This window comes from Sus scrofa, chromosome 1, assembly GCF_000003025.6.
Source record: "Sus scrofa isolate TJ Tabasco breed Duroc chromosome 1, Sscrofa11.1, whole genome shotgun sequence".
In the NCBI taxonomy this organism is placed as follows: Eukaryota; Metazoa; Chordata; class Mammalia; order Artiodactyla; family Suidae; genus Sus; species Sus scrofa.
Window position 1 is genome coordinate 259,510,903 of NC_010443.5, and position 13,892 is coordinate 259,524,794.

The following is a 13,892-nucleotide window of genomic DNA, read 5'->3' on the forward strand; positions in this document are numbered from 1 at the left end:
AGACTGGGCCTTTTCTAGAAACCAGATAAGCCCTACTGATCATTTATTATGTGCCAGGTACTGTGTTAGATGCTTTTCCTATATTTTTATACCTCTCATCTCCTCTTAGCTCCTAATCATATTCTTTTTTTTTTTTTTTTTTGTCTTTTTGCCTTTTCTAGGGCCGCTCCCACGGCGTATGGAGGTTCCCAGGCTTGGGGTATAATCGGAGCTGTAGCCACCAGCTTACGCAGAGCCACAGCAACGCGGGATCCGAGCCACGTCTGCGACTCACACCACAGCTCACAGCAACGCCAGATTCTTAACCCACTGAGCAAGGCCAGGGATCGAACCCACAACCTCATGGTTCCTAGTCGGATTCGTTAACCACTGCACCACAATGGGAACTCCACCATATTCTAATACATAGTAAAAGACATCAGGGAGAAAAGCACCAGCTGGGAAGTGGTGGATACATCACAGCCGCTCTCTGGCCACCTTATCTGGATGGTTACTTCTGGTCTCTGGAGTTCAGTGTTCTCTTCATAAATAGAAAAGGCTGGACCAGAAAGGATTTTTCAGCTCAAAATAAGCGGAGAAGGAGGAAAGAAGGTAGGCAGGCAGGAAGGGAGGGAGGTGGGGAAGGGAGAGAAAGGGAAGGTGAAGAAAAAGAAATGAGGGAGGAAAGGAAACATGAGGCAGTAAATGAAGGGGGAAAACAAAGAAAACTTTAGCTACTCTGTTTACCAGGACAGCAGCTCCTACTAATCTTCTTTTCCACTAGGACAAGAATACAAAACTTTTTCTTTGAAAGGTCAGGTAGTAAATAGTTTAGGTAGATGGATCATATCGTCCACACTTCAATTACTCAAATCTGCCTTTGTAGCATGAAAACAATCACAGACTATTTTTTTTTTATGTGCATGGTCATGTGTCAATAAAACTTTATCGGCAAAAACAGGTCATGGGCCAGATTTGGCCATGCCCCTAGTGCCCTCCAAAAAAGGATTCACCTCTCTAAGCCACATTCTCAGGAACAACCTGAGCTTTTCCATTCAGAAGAGGACCTAGGAGCCATTCTCTGTCGAGTTAACACTAAAGTGATTTTACTTATTTATCTAGAATCCTTACCCAAACTCCCCCCAGACACAGCTAAAGGAATATTACAAAGTTAAATAAGATATAAATCAGGACAATTAAAAATAAAAAGGGAACAAAGAAGAGTTCAAATGAGTGAAGGAAGAAATGCTACCGGGCACCTGGGAAGAGTTAATTGATCTGGATTTAGTTCTGAGGTTCCTGGCAGCTGAAGTAAAGTGAAGTTAATTGGCCCCCAAGGGGCTCAAATCCAAGAGTAGGGTCTCATTAGCATCACCAGTCTATCAGGGAACAAAGAGAGGCTGAGCAGAAAGGTGTGACAGTGCCCCACCCCCAGTGTGCAGGGTGAGTCCAGGCACTGCCCCCAATCCAAACACCTCCTGTTTGCCAACCCAGCAAAACCTCCAGCACCTCACCACCCCAGAAGGGGAAGCACAGACTTCGAGGCAGTCCAACTCTACAGGAAGCTGAGGGACTTAACTGAGTTACTGATGGTCCTCTCCAGATCTCATCTTCTGATGTGCAAATGAGACACTGACTCTCACCTACCTCATTCATTGAATTTGTTGGGGTAAGTGGAATGACATGGGCCAAATGTCCAACCAATGAATGGGGACATTGTAGATTCATGGAGGTTCTTGTTTATTCCTCTGACAGATTTGTTAAAGGGCAAACCTTCATGAGACATGGCTCTTGACCTTGAAGTCAGTCCTTTCCACTGTCCAGCAAAAACAGAGACAAGTAGGTAAGAATTGAGGAAAAGTCCGGGGAGTGAGGAATGAATGGGCCTCACAGCAAAATGATAAAAGACTGAAAATGTTAGAATTGGGCGGAGGTGGGGGGCAGCAGCAGCGGGATGTGGCTCCGGAAACAAATTTCTAGCACTGAGCTTTTCAGAGGCTCCAATTCTCACTTCCCTTCTGGATGTTCCGAGAGCTCTCTTTGTACTTCCTTCTTCCATAGTTCCATCTAGATTCAGTCTAGCTACCTTCTAATTCACCAACCAATCAAGTCTCTCAAAATGGATCGCTAATTATTGGAGGAGCTTTGAAAGATTCTTAGGATTAAAGAATGTAAGAGCTGGAAAGATACTCTGGTTTCCCCAAGGCCAGCATGAAATGCTGGCCGTAAGAGACATGGCTTTAAGTAGAGACACAATTTTTCATAAAGTAATTTTAACTCATATAGTGAAAAAAATGCCCATTTTCAAGTCTCTCTCAAGTTAATGAGAAAGACTCATTTCAACATTACTATGTATCTAGCTTCTCTCTAACATTTTAAAATATTTATTTTGCCCACAAAGAAGGCAGGCCTAATGATTAGAGACTTGGGCAGGCAAGAATATAGCTGAACATATAACCTAGACTATAAACTAGAATATCATCCCACTGTTTTTGTGTTCATTGTATTATTTGTATAGTTACTGTCTATTTAATGGATACAATTTTTTAAAAAAGAAATTAGTGGTAGTATGGGAGTTCCCATCATGGTGCAGTGGAAACGAATCTGACTAGTAACTTTGAGGACACAGGTTTGATCCCTGGCCTCGCTCAGTGGGTTAGGGATCTGGCATTGCCGTGAGCTGTGGTGTAGGTTGCAGACGTGGCTCGGATCTGGTGTTGCTGTAGCTGTGGCATAGACCAGCTGCTCCAGCTCTGATTGGACCCCTAGCCTGGGAACCTCCATATGCCGAGGGTGCAACCCTAAAAGCAAACAAAAAAAATCTTTTAATTAAAAAAAAGAAGAGGGTTAATTTAGGGAAGATATTAAGTAGCATAGATGGAACAAAAATAGAGCAGAAAGTGTTAAGGTGGTACCTGAAAGACTGACATTTCCAAAACACTGAACTAATCCAATTCCTTTGTTTTAGGACAAATAAACAGACACAAAGAGCAGGGAAATGGCCTGCGCAAAAATCTCTGGTAAGAACAAGGACTTTGGTGCCAGTTCAGCCTAAATTTGAGGCCCTCATTGGCCAACTACAACAGTTAACCTTGGGAATATTACATCAGCTGTCTAATCCCCATTTATGGATCTGCAAAGTGGGACCTTTACTTGCATTTGTATCATGGCTGCAGCTAGATCTGGGTTGGCATGTTCAGCACCTGGGAGACTCCCAGACACACGTCCAGTAAGAATCGCCCATGGGTGACAGGTGACGTGTGGGCCAAATTAACTCAATGGTGTTAGAGATGGCCTGATATTACTTCCATTCCTATTGGAAGGCGTAACTCTTATTACAGCACTGGCTCTAAACTGCTCCTAAGCTTGTGCTGGAAAAATCTATGTAGAGCAGCCAACAAACAATACACTAGAGAGACGAAGCACTACGTTCTGGAACTATGGCATCCACAGTTCGAATCTGAGGTTTGCCATTAATTACCTACAGAACTTGAACAAGTTGCTTTATTTCTTTTTGCCTCAGTTTACACAGTTATAAAATAGAGATGAACATAAGCTTCGGGGCTGCTGCGGGGATCAAACCAGTGAATGCATGTAAAGCAGTTAGCAGCGGCATGCCTGGAACATAGGAAGTGGGCTTCTTACTGTTATTAGGGCACAACGTCAAGCTGAGCTTTCTCCAGGTCATTCAGCACAATGGTACTTGGGCTGTTGTGCTGTGGCCAAGATGGGACCCTCCAGGTGTGACGGGAGAAGGATCCACAGCTGTATAAAGTGCAGATGCAAACAGATTGCTCCACGCTGCCTTCGGGAAATGAGATATGGAGTCAGTGAGGGGTGAATTTTAGAAGAACATCCGATTAAAAACACATCAGTAAGAGAAAGCCGGCTATATATGGGTCACGTTCCTCAAGTCATAAACCCTGAACTTAACGGCTCCACTCCCCGCCTGGCACCAGGCAGCGTTTCTCCCTACTCATCTGCTAGCATTTACCACATTGACTGCATTTGCATTTAACTTGACGGATCTGGCTCTTTCAAAATGTTTACTCCGCCTGCACAGCACCCTGTTTGAAAGCTGCCCATGTCCCTCAAAGGGGTTCTTAAACCTGGAAGCCCATCTTTCTACATTTACTACCTGCCTCTTCCTTCTTTATCTCTGTAGGGGGGTTGCTAATCAGGCCAGTGAATTCTCCCTCTCTCAGTCCCTGCGAAGTAACTGATCCTTGGCAGATACAGTTGTCTCTTGGTAACCGTGGGTGATTGGTTCCAGGACACTCCCTGAATAGCAACATCCATGGACGCTCAAGCCGCTTAGTTAAAATGGCAGAGTACAGCTGGTCCTTTAGAATCGCGGGTTTTGCATCCGTGGGTGTCACAACTGCGCATGCTACATCCGCGGGTGCCACATCCGCAGATCCGGAGGGCCGGCTGTACCGAGATGTGGGACACTGTTCCCTGCCCAAGGCGGTGCCTCGTGGCAGAATTCCACCTTCTCCTGACTGCCCCCAACCCATCTCCTTGGAGCTCATTATTCCTCCTCAATTGTCTGTGATGACTGAGGCCACGTTGCTCTCACAGCTGGAGAGGCCCTTCCTGGATGTGTCCTCCTAAGGAACTCTCACGAGACCCAGGACACCCAGCTAAAGCATTTTCCCTGCCTCCACACCACCTCTCCAATCAGCTACGCTACCTGCTCTTACTTCCAATGCCCATATCACGTGCTGGGAGAGATGGAATGGATGGAAAGAAGAGGAAGGGTGCTGGAGTCAGAAGACTTCAGTCTGTTTCCCACTCTGTTGCTCTTCTTTTGTTTCCTCGGGCAACCTAATTAACATCCCTGAATCCGTTTTCTCATTGGTAAAATTTATAGAGTAACTGTACTCTGCTTTATTTCAGCGGGTAGCAAGAAGAATCATTTGAGAAGCGCATATAATAAAATGTTTTAGTACTGTGCCTTACACATAGTAAATGCTCAGTAAATATACATTGTACTTATCACCATCATTATTATCATCGTTATTATTATTTGGAATATACATATATATTTACACACACATGTTCCATTATGCTCATTTTATACTGTATTTGCTTAACATTAATCTTTCTCCTAAATCGTAAGCTCCTTAAAAGTAAAAGCCATACCATCTAGTTCACTTTTATACCACCAGCACTTAGCACACTGGAGGTACATAACATATATTTATCAATTGATTAAACTCCTCCAGAGCAGAGACATATCTACTTCATCATTTTTAACTACAGCCTTTAGTACAAAAAGGAGCCTGTTCACACATGCGTGTTGCATGAATAGAAGAATGTGTAAGCAGATAGATGGATTTCCAAGATCCTCTAGTTAAAATGCTTACCCAGTTCTGAGTTTGTGCACCTGCCTCCACCTCCCAGTTCCTGGCCTTGCAGTCAGCCTCAAATGCCACAGCGCCCATCCAATTGTGCAAACACCTTTGTTTTACTAACAGAGCCATTCAAACAGATTATGCATTCAGAATCCTCTGCTCATGCCTGATTTTTTTTTTAAAACTCAGTCCCTGCTGTGGCTTACCAAGATCCCGCATGCACAGAAAAAAAAGAAATCCTCAGACTTCCTGCCTCACCCCCACATGACCAGTCTCCTCTCATAACCTTATGCTCTAGCATTAATTTTTTTTCTCTGCATGAAAATAAAAATACATTGTTGACAAACTTCTGAAAATCAGCAAGAATCCACGCCACGTCTTGGATGTAGGTATGATCCAGATGGCAGCCTAATCTCTGGCACCAAGAGAGCCCAGAGAGCCAGAAGCACCTACAACCTCTGCCTCATTGAATATTCAGAAGCACACATCTGATTCCATTCGTGTCATACAGCAAACCCCCCCAGCATGATCCCGTCTTAAATATACTTGATAACAATTCAGCCCCGAACCACATCCTAACATTCAACATTCTAACTTGAGTTTCCTTCATTCCATTTTTTCAACTTTAGTTTCATCTTTTTATCAGCTCTCTTAGGATTGGAAAGGGCTTCACGAACATTGTGAATTTAGGGAGAGAATGGAAATTCTATTTCTAGGTGTCTCCATGAAAGAGAATGTCCCATCAGCTGTAATAGTTTCACTATCCCCCCACCTAATAAAAAAGAATTGTCTTATTAATTCTGCGAGAACTTTCCAGAAAGAGGAAACTAGGGGGCTCCAAAGGCCACTTCCACGTTTCAGTCACCATCTCACTGCCTTCTTCATGGCAATACTCTGCTCATCCTTTAAAGTTCCTCTTCATGGGATCTTTCTCGACTTCTCCATCCTATGTTCAGTAACTTACTAAAGTCTTACCAATTATTCTGAATTGGTTTTATACAAAAAGGTTACATGACTCTTCCAAGTTTACTCAACTAATAAGCTGTTGGAACAGGAACACGTACCCTGATCTCCTGAATCAGGTCAATCTGGGCTCTCTAATCCATCATTACTGTTTTTTTTAATATATATATTTTATTTTTGGCTGTGCTTGTGGGCTGTGGAAGTTCCCAGACCAGGGATTGCAACTGGGCCACAGCAGCAACGCAAGCCATTACTGTGACAGCATCAGAATCTTCATCTGCTGCGCCACAAAGGAACTCCTCCCTACTGCATCATTTCTAACAAAGTGAGCTTTAATGATAAGAGTTAACATCTACTGAGTGTTTTTTATGTATCAGGCGCTGCTCTAAAATCTTTACCTGGGTAATCTCATGCCAATCTTCACAACTCTGCAAGGCTTTTATTATACCCACCTTACAGAGAGGTAACTGAGGCAGTACATGGTAAAGTATACTGCCTGAGAGAGCAAGTTAATGGGCCCACACTCAGGCAGTCTGGTTCCAGAACCTCAGCCCTTAACCCACTAAGCTTACCCAACTCTGAAGTCTTACCTGTCAGCTTTGTATCAGACTGAAATTTATTTGTATAATTATCCATGCTTGATTACATTAAGCAGCTGTTTACACAGAAAAAGGACTCAATACATTTTTGATTACCTGGAATTTCACTTATATATCAAACATTTAATGACCTACTATGGGCAAGATATTACTAAAGTATAATGGGAGATGATGAAATATACAAAGGTATGATAACAGGATTCTGTAGTCAAACATTGAATGAAAAGCAGATTCTATGGGACCTATAGTGTCAACATCAACCTTTCCAGTTCCATGGCCAAGTCAAATTTATAAAAGCAATTTTGGGGACCAACATGAATGTATAAGTATTTACATTTATATAAGTGTATAAATGTACGATACATTTATTTATATAAATGTATACATTTATATGAAAGTATACATTTAGCTAAATGTATTTAGTGAAATAGAAATCACAAGTTCTATTACCAGCATTTTGTAAGAGAAAGAACATTTCAACCAGCAACAGAAAATAGAGAAGGCATCATCTATTAAATACCAAATTGTAGGCCAGCAATGGAAAGCCATCAACCTATAGGTCATGACCAAAGAAGAATGGCGGGGAAAGTCATATGCATGAAAGACAAGCCAGCAGGCAAAGGTTTTAGCAATAATGGAATGAGGTGGAATCTAGGGAGCGGGTGTAGCCATTCCCAGATTAAGAGGCTAAAAATCTCAGACATTTCAGACACAGAGTTTGTGATTCTATGGCTCTTCCTTCAAGGAATTTTAAAATGCTATAAAAATGTAATTATAGAGGAGAAAAAAATAAAGTTTATGGGTTGTTTTATGGCCTTTTCACTTCGGGGTTCTGTCTCTGGTGGATTGCCAGAGAAGGCATCTTGCCACGACATTATCCAGAAATGTTAGGTATTTCCTAAGAATTCACTGGAATTGAGGGGAAAGATGTTAAAGAACAGAAGCCAGAGGGCCTGACTTCTTCCCATATTCATATCTCCATCCATGGGTGCCCCAGAAAGTTGCCCACATAGATTTTCCTCCTTGTTTCAAAGTGCTTCCCTGACAAATTTGGGAATGATGCCTGGAATTCCACTCTCAGAGTGACTTCTGAGAGTTCTAAGGGATTTTCTTACCCTCCGGAGTAACCACAATTTGTTATTTGTTCAGCCACTCCCTCTTTACCAGCTCCTTCCTAGAGCTAATCAATCAGATGTTTCTAAAATGCTAATCTGGGAGTTCCCGTCGTGGCGCAGGGGTTAAGGAATCTGACTAGGAACCATGAGGTTTCGGGTTTGGTCCCTGCCCTTGCTCAGTGGGTTAACGATCCGGCGTTGCCATGAGCTGTGGTGTAGGTTGCAGACGCGGCTTGGATCCTGCGTTGCTGTGGCTCTGGCGTAGGCTGGCGGCCACAGCTCCGATTTGACCCCTAGCCTGGGAACCTCCATATGCCACAGGAGCGGCCCAAGAAATAGCAAAAAAAAGACAAAAATAAATAAATAAATAAATAAATAAATAAAATAAAATAAAATGCTAATCTGGATAGTGAGGCAATTAAGAGCAGAGGCTATAAGCAGACAGATCTGGTAAGTTGTGGGGACCACTATCTACGTAGATGAGTCCTATCAACTCTTTTAACCTCAGTTCCTACATCAGTTGAACTGAACCTCTTCCCCCACAGCATCTTAGTGTTTTGAGCATTCAATGAAATGATGAGGTGTTCAGTAAAAGGTATCTATCATTATTATAGAGTCTTTGGTGTTCTGAGAACAATTTCAATGTGACCAGGGTTGGGGATAGAGGGTGGTTCCCACACCAAGAAGAAGCCAGGCTCAGACACCAGTTGGATATGCCCAGATTCAACTCAGTTCTGACACTATCTACCCAGAGACTGCCCCCCAACCCAAGTGCACACACTTCAGATGCCAATCACAACCCCAGGTTATCGCCTGTGTTTCTGACCCATCATTATAGATTAGGGGTCCCAGTGAGCCCCTCCTCGGACTTCAGATGCCATTCAAAAGCCCAGGTTTTTACCTATGCTTCTGATCAATGACCCATAGATTCAAGATTCCAATGGCCCCGTCTAACTCAGGGTGTCAACTTCAAGCCTAGGTGATTACCTATACTTTTGATGGACTATAGATCAGAGGTCCCCATGACCCTCTCCTGGGGATTGATTAATTTGCTAGAGCAGCGCACAGAACTCAGGAAACCTGTTTACTCACTAGATTGTCAGCTTATTATAAGAAAATATAACTTAGGAACAGCCACTTGGAAGAGATGTAAAGGGCAAGGAAGGGGAAAGGGATCAGGGCTTCCTCTTGGGGAGCCACTCTCCCCAAAGCTTCACAAGTTCACCAACCCCCAAAGCTCACCAAAAGCCTCTTCTTTACATAAGCATGACTGATGAAATCAATGACCACTGGTGATAAATGCACCCTCTACCCCTTCTCCCTCCCCCAGAAGTTGGGGGGGGATGGGACCAAAAGTGATTTCCTGGTTGGCTCCACTGGCATCCTGCCCCCACCTTTAGGTGCCTTTGAAAAAGTATCTCATTAACATAACAAAAGACACTTTTTATAGCTTCAATCACTTAGGAAATTCCAAGGATTTTCAGAGCTCTGAGCCAGAAAGGGGGATGACAACCAAAAAATGTTTCTTATTACAAATCACAGTATCACCCAGGGCTACTTCCTTGATTCCATCTATTAACGGCTTCCTCCCACTGCTAGAGGCCACCTATCAGCTACTGGCACTTCACCTCATTATTCCCCATAGCTTACTCTCCATGTCTTGTCCGGAATCTCCACCTTTACTTTCTAGATTCCCTACAGATATTTTCCACAAGTCTCAACCTGTTTCACCTCTGTTACTTTTTCCCTAGCTAACCCCTCCACCAAAAATGTTCTTTTTACTCTCTCCCCATCCCAAACCTAACAAAGTCCTGATTTTTTAATATTCAAAGTAATCCCCTCTTTGAAGAATCCCTGGACCCCCAAGGAAGAGGAAAATCTTCCCTGGGGAATAGAACATGATTGCTAGGCACTGCCAAAACTCTAATCGGACTTAAAATCTAAAAGCCTGATCCCCTGGGACACTGAGCTGCCCTGGAGACCAGTTAATCAGTCATTCCTCATGGGATGTTCCATTACAACTTCCCTCTACCCCCTACCCAAAGCCATTACCCACATGCCTAAGGAGATTGCCTCCTCCAACCCTTGACCATTGACTCAGCACAAGAACAAACCTGTGCTAAAAGCAGAAACTATCAGAGTTCCCATGTGGCTTAGCAGAAAAGAATCTGACTAGTATCCATGAGGACGCAGGTTCTATCCCTGGCCTCGCTCAGTGGGTTAAGGATCTGGTGTTGCCGTAAGCTGTGGCCTAGATTGCAGACGAGGCTCAGATCCTGTGTTGTTATGGCTATGGCATAGGCTGGCAGCTACAGCTCTGATTATACCCCTAGCCTGGGTACCTCCATATGCCGCAGGTGCAGCCCTAAACAGACCCCCCAAAAAAAAGGAAAAAAGAAAAAGAAACTACCTCCTTTCCTACACAACTAAGGGTGTCCTAAGCATGGAGAGCCCGGGTTCTCTCTTGGTGCTCCTAGCCAATCTGTTGGTCATTAAAACTTACTTGAAGTCTCAGTGCTCTGGCCTCCTGCCTCTTCTTGATTTTCCACTTTAACAGAAATGACAGCCTATTCATAACTGTGTGCCAACACTTATTATGTTGCCTTACATGCAGGCACTTGGAGGGTGTGGATTCTGCCTTATTCATGTTAGTATCACTCACACCAAAGCAGGACCTGGTGCACAGCATTCATTCAACAAACATCCCATATATGAGTCAATGAAAGCATGAACAAACAGAATGAACTGACAAATTAGTGGCATGACTGGTTATGTATAGCATGAGTGCAGCATCTCACAACTGGCAGAGTGTTTGGGCTTTAATTAAACCACTTGATCCTTACAACATTCTGGGGCTTTCCCAGGAAATCCAGGCTCAGAGAGTTGGAGTGATCTGCCAGGTTAAACCATAGCAAAGCAAGGACTTGAACGCAATCATCCAACATGAGTCCAAAACCCTTTGTACACCAAACATAGTCCTTATTAAGAACTAACGATAGATTATTAGAAAAACCCCAGCATAGGGCCTAGCATAGAAGAGAAGACAGATAAAAATTAGAACAGAATTGACAGTTCTATTGTAAGTGTGAGGGAGGTGCCTCACCAACCCCTAGATGCACACAGGGGAACATAATGGCACTGACTGGGCACACGGGTGAACCTTTAGTTTGGGGAAATGATTATCCGAAAGATACTGGAAAATAGATTTTGCCAATTTCCTGATTTCGCTGATGGCCAAGTCCATTTCCTGCACTGCCTCCCTTGCTACCACTGAAGTTTCAGCCCTTGGAGAGAAGCCGAGAGATTTCTGCAAATGTTTTCTCTTCAACAGATGGAGCAGAAACCGAGAAGCATTACAAGGAAGATGGATCGGTGCGTCACATTTGCAACAATAAAAATACAGCAACGGTTAAAAGCAGTCGCAGTTAAATAGAACTGGGAACCCAGGGTTGGCCTAAATCTTTTTTTTAATTAAAAGTGAAGGAGAATTTCAAAGTTCTATTTCAACCCCTTGGAGCATCAGCGCAGTGAATTTGGAATGTTTATGTGGCTTGGCTAGGTGTCAGGCTGCTTGAGATTTATGTGGGTTCAGGTCGGGGACTGAGCAAAACCCCAGCATAGGAAACAGCGATGGGAGACGCAGGGATGGGGAGAGGCAACACGTGACAGGAAAACCTGGGTTCAAACCCCAGCTCTGTTCCAGTGCGACTTCAAAAAAATCACTTCAGCCTGAACCTCAGTCAGATCATCTGCAAAACAGAAACACAGGGCCTGCCTCAGAGAGTTCCTGCAGCCTCTTGGTGAAACAACGTCAGTGCCGCACACAGAAAATAATTCCTGCAGGTTTTAACTTTTCCTGCACCTTCTAAAATGACCACCCCAAGAGCGCTCTGACACCTTCCTCAACTTCTGCATTTCTTTCCTCCCAATTCTTTTTTTTTTTTTTTGTCTTTTTAGGGCCGCACCTTCGGCATATGGAGGTTCCCAGGCTCGAGGTCTAATCGGAGCTGTAGCTGCCTGCCTACAACACAGCCACAGCCACAGCCACAGCAATGCCAGATCTGAGCCTTATCTGAGACCTACACCACAGCTCACAGCAAGGCCAGATCCTTGACCCGCTGGGCGAGGCCAGGGATCGAACCCCCAACCTCATGGTTCCTAGTCAGATTCATTTCCACTGCACCACGAAGGGAACTCCTCCTCCCAATTCTTTCTCTCTTTGCCCTCCTTAAGTTTCTGTATCATGAATGCCCTCTGATATTTGCTTCCTTTGGCTCCATCTCCTTCTTTAAAGCCTATTTTTATATTTTTATTTTATATTTATATTTCTATATCCATCTCCATCTTTAAAGCCTACTTTCATATTTCTCTAACTGGGGTCTCAGGACCACCTCAAATGGACACACCTGATGCTTTTAAAAAGCATCTTGAGTCCAGACCACAGACTTCTGAGTGAAGCTCCAGGCTGTAGAAGCTGGGATCCTGCCTGTTAATCAGCCTCCCCAAAGACACACCCTGGCCTTTGGGAACCACTGTGGGATGCAGGCTGCCAGAGAGCAGAGGTTGTCAGACAAGGATACTCTTGAGACCTGCTGGAGGACACTTTTCAACATAGTCAAATCATGGTACAGCCAAGGAAAATCTGATTTGGTGGGTCTGGGTTGGGCCTGGATGTACTTATTTTTTTCTTTTTTCTTTTTTCTTCACATTTTTAGGTCACCACTAACATCTATGATAGGTTTTGAAACAAAACTTTATTTATTTATTTATTTGTCTTTTCTAGGGCCACACCTGTGGCATATGGAGGTTCCCAGGCTCGGGGCCTAATCAGAGCTGTAACCACTGGTCTACACCACAGCCACAGCAATGTGGGATCCGAGCCGTGTCTGCGACCTACACCACAGCTCACAGCAACGCTGTATCCTTGACCCGCTGGTCGAGGCCAGGGATTGAACCCCCAACCTCATGGTTCCTAGTCGGATTTAACCACTGAGCCACAACAGGAACTCCTGGATACGCTTATTAAAAAAAAAAAAGATCTCAGGAGTTAATAACTTGTAGTGAAATCTCCCTACAAAGCACACAGTCAGGTCAGCACTGCGCATGAATTTATACTAAGTTACCTGTCCTCTGTCTCTTGGATGTTCTTCCCCTACAGCTCCCACAGTCCACACTCCCCTGACTCCCAAAAACCAAAGACATAGATGTGCTCTGGCAGATGATGATGCTTTCAGCCGATGCATCATATTTACTACAGACATATGCATATGTAGAGAGACACCCACAAGTATTAAGAAATGTATGTTATCACAACATTGTAAATCATCCATACGTTAATAAATGTTTTTAAAAAATTAACAAAAGAGGAGCTCCCCCTGTGGCTCAGAGGGTTAAGAACACAACTAGGGAGTTCCTGCTGTGGCTCAGTGATAACGAACCCAACTAGTATCCATGAGGATGTGGGTTCGATCCCTGGCCTCGCTCAGTAGGTTAAGGAAGGATCTGGCATTGAGCTCCTATATGCCACAATGTGGCCACCACAAAAAAAAAAAAAAAAAGGAACTCAACCAGTATACATGAGGATATGAGGATGCAAGTTCAATCCCTGGCCTTGCTCAGTGGGTTAAAGATCCAGCATTGGTGCAAGCCGCGGCACAATTGCGCGGCTTAGATCTGGGGTTGCTATGGCTGTGGTGTAGGCCAGAGGCTGAGACTCCAATTCAACCCCTAGCCTGGGAACCTCCCCATATACTGTGGGTGCAGCCCTAAGAAGACCAAAAAAAAAAAAAAAAAAAAAAAAAAAAAAAAAAAAAAAAAAACCAAAAAACAAAAATTAACAAAAGAAATGTATGTTAAAGAAATGAAAAAGAAAAAAAATG

General features: G+C 43.7%; 1 protein-coding gene across 3 annotated transcripts in view; it reads right to left on the reverse strand.

The window, feature by feature from the left end:
- The window catches only part of BRINP1 (BMP/retinoic acid inducible neural specific 1), a 194,246-nt gene that overhangs the window by 160,544 nt on the left and 19,810 nt on the right, over positions 1-13,892 (reverse strand). Inside the window, exon 2 of one of the 3 annotated variants that reach the window (XM_021078073.1) lies at positions 3,625-3,780. The exons of 1 other annotated variant lie outside the window; for it this stretch is intronic. The gene's annotated coding sequence lies outside the window, so the exon portion shown is untranslated. Of the gene's footprint in view, positions 1-3,624; positions 3,785-13,892 lie in introns of all 3 variants that reach the window. One more of the 3 variants, XM_021078035.1, reaches the window with a different exon arrangement.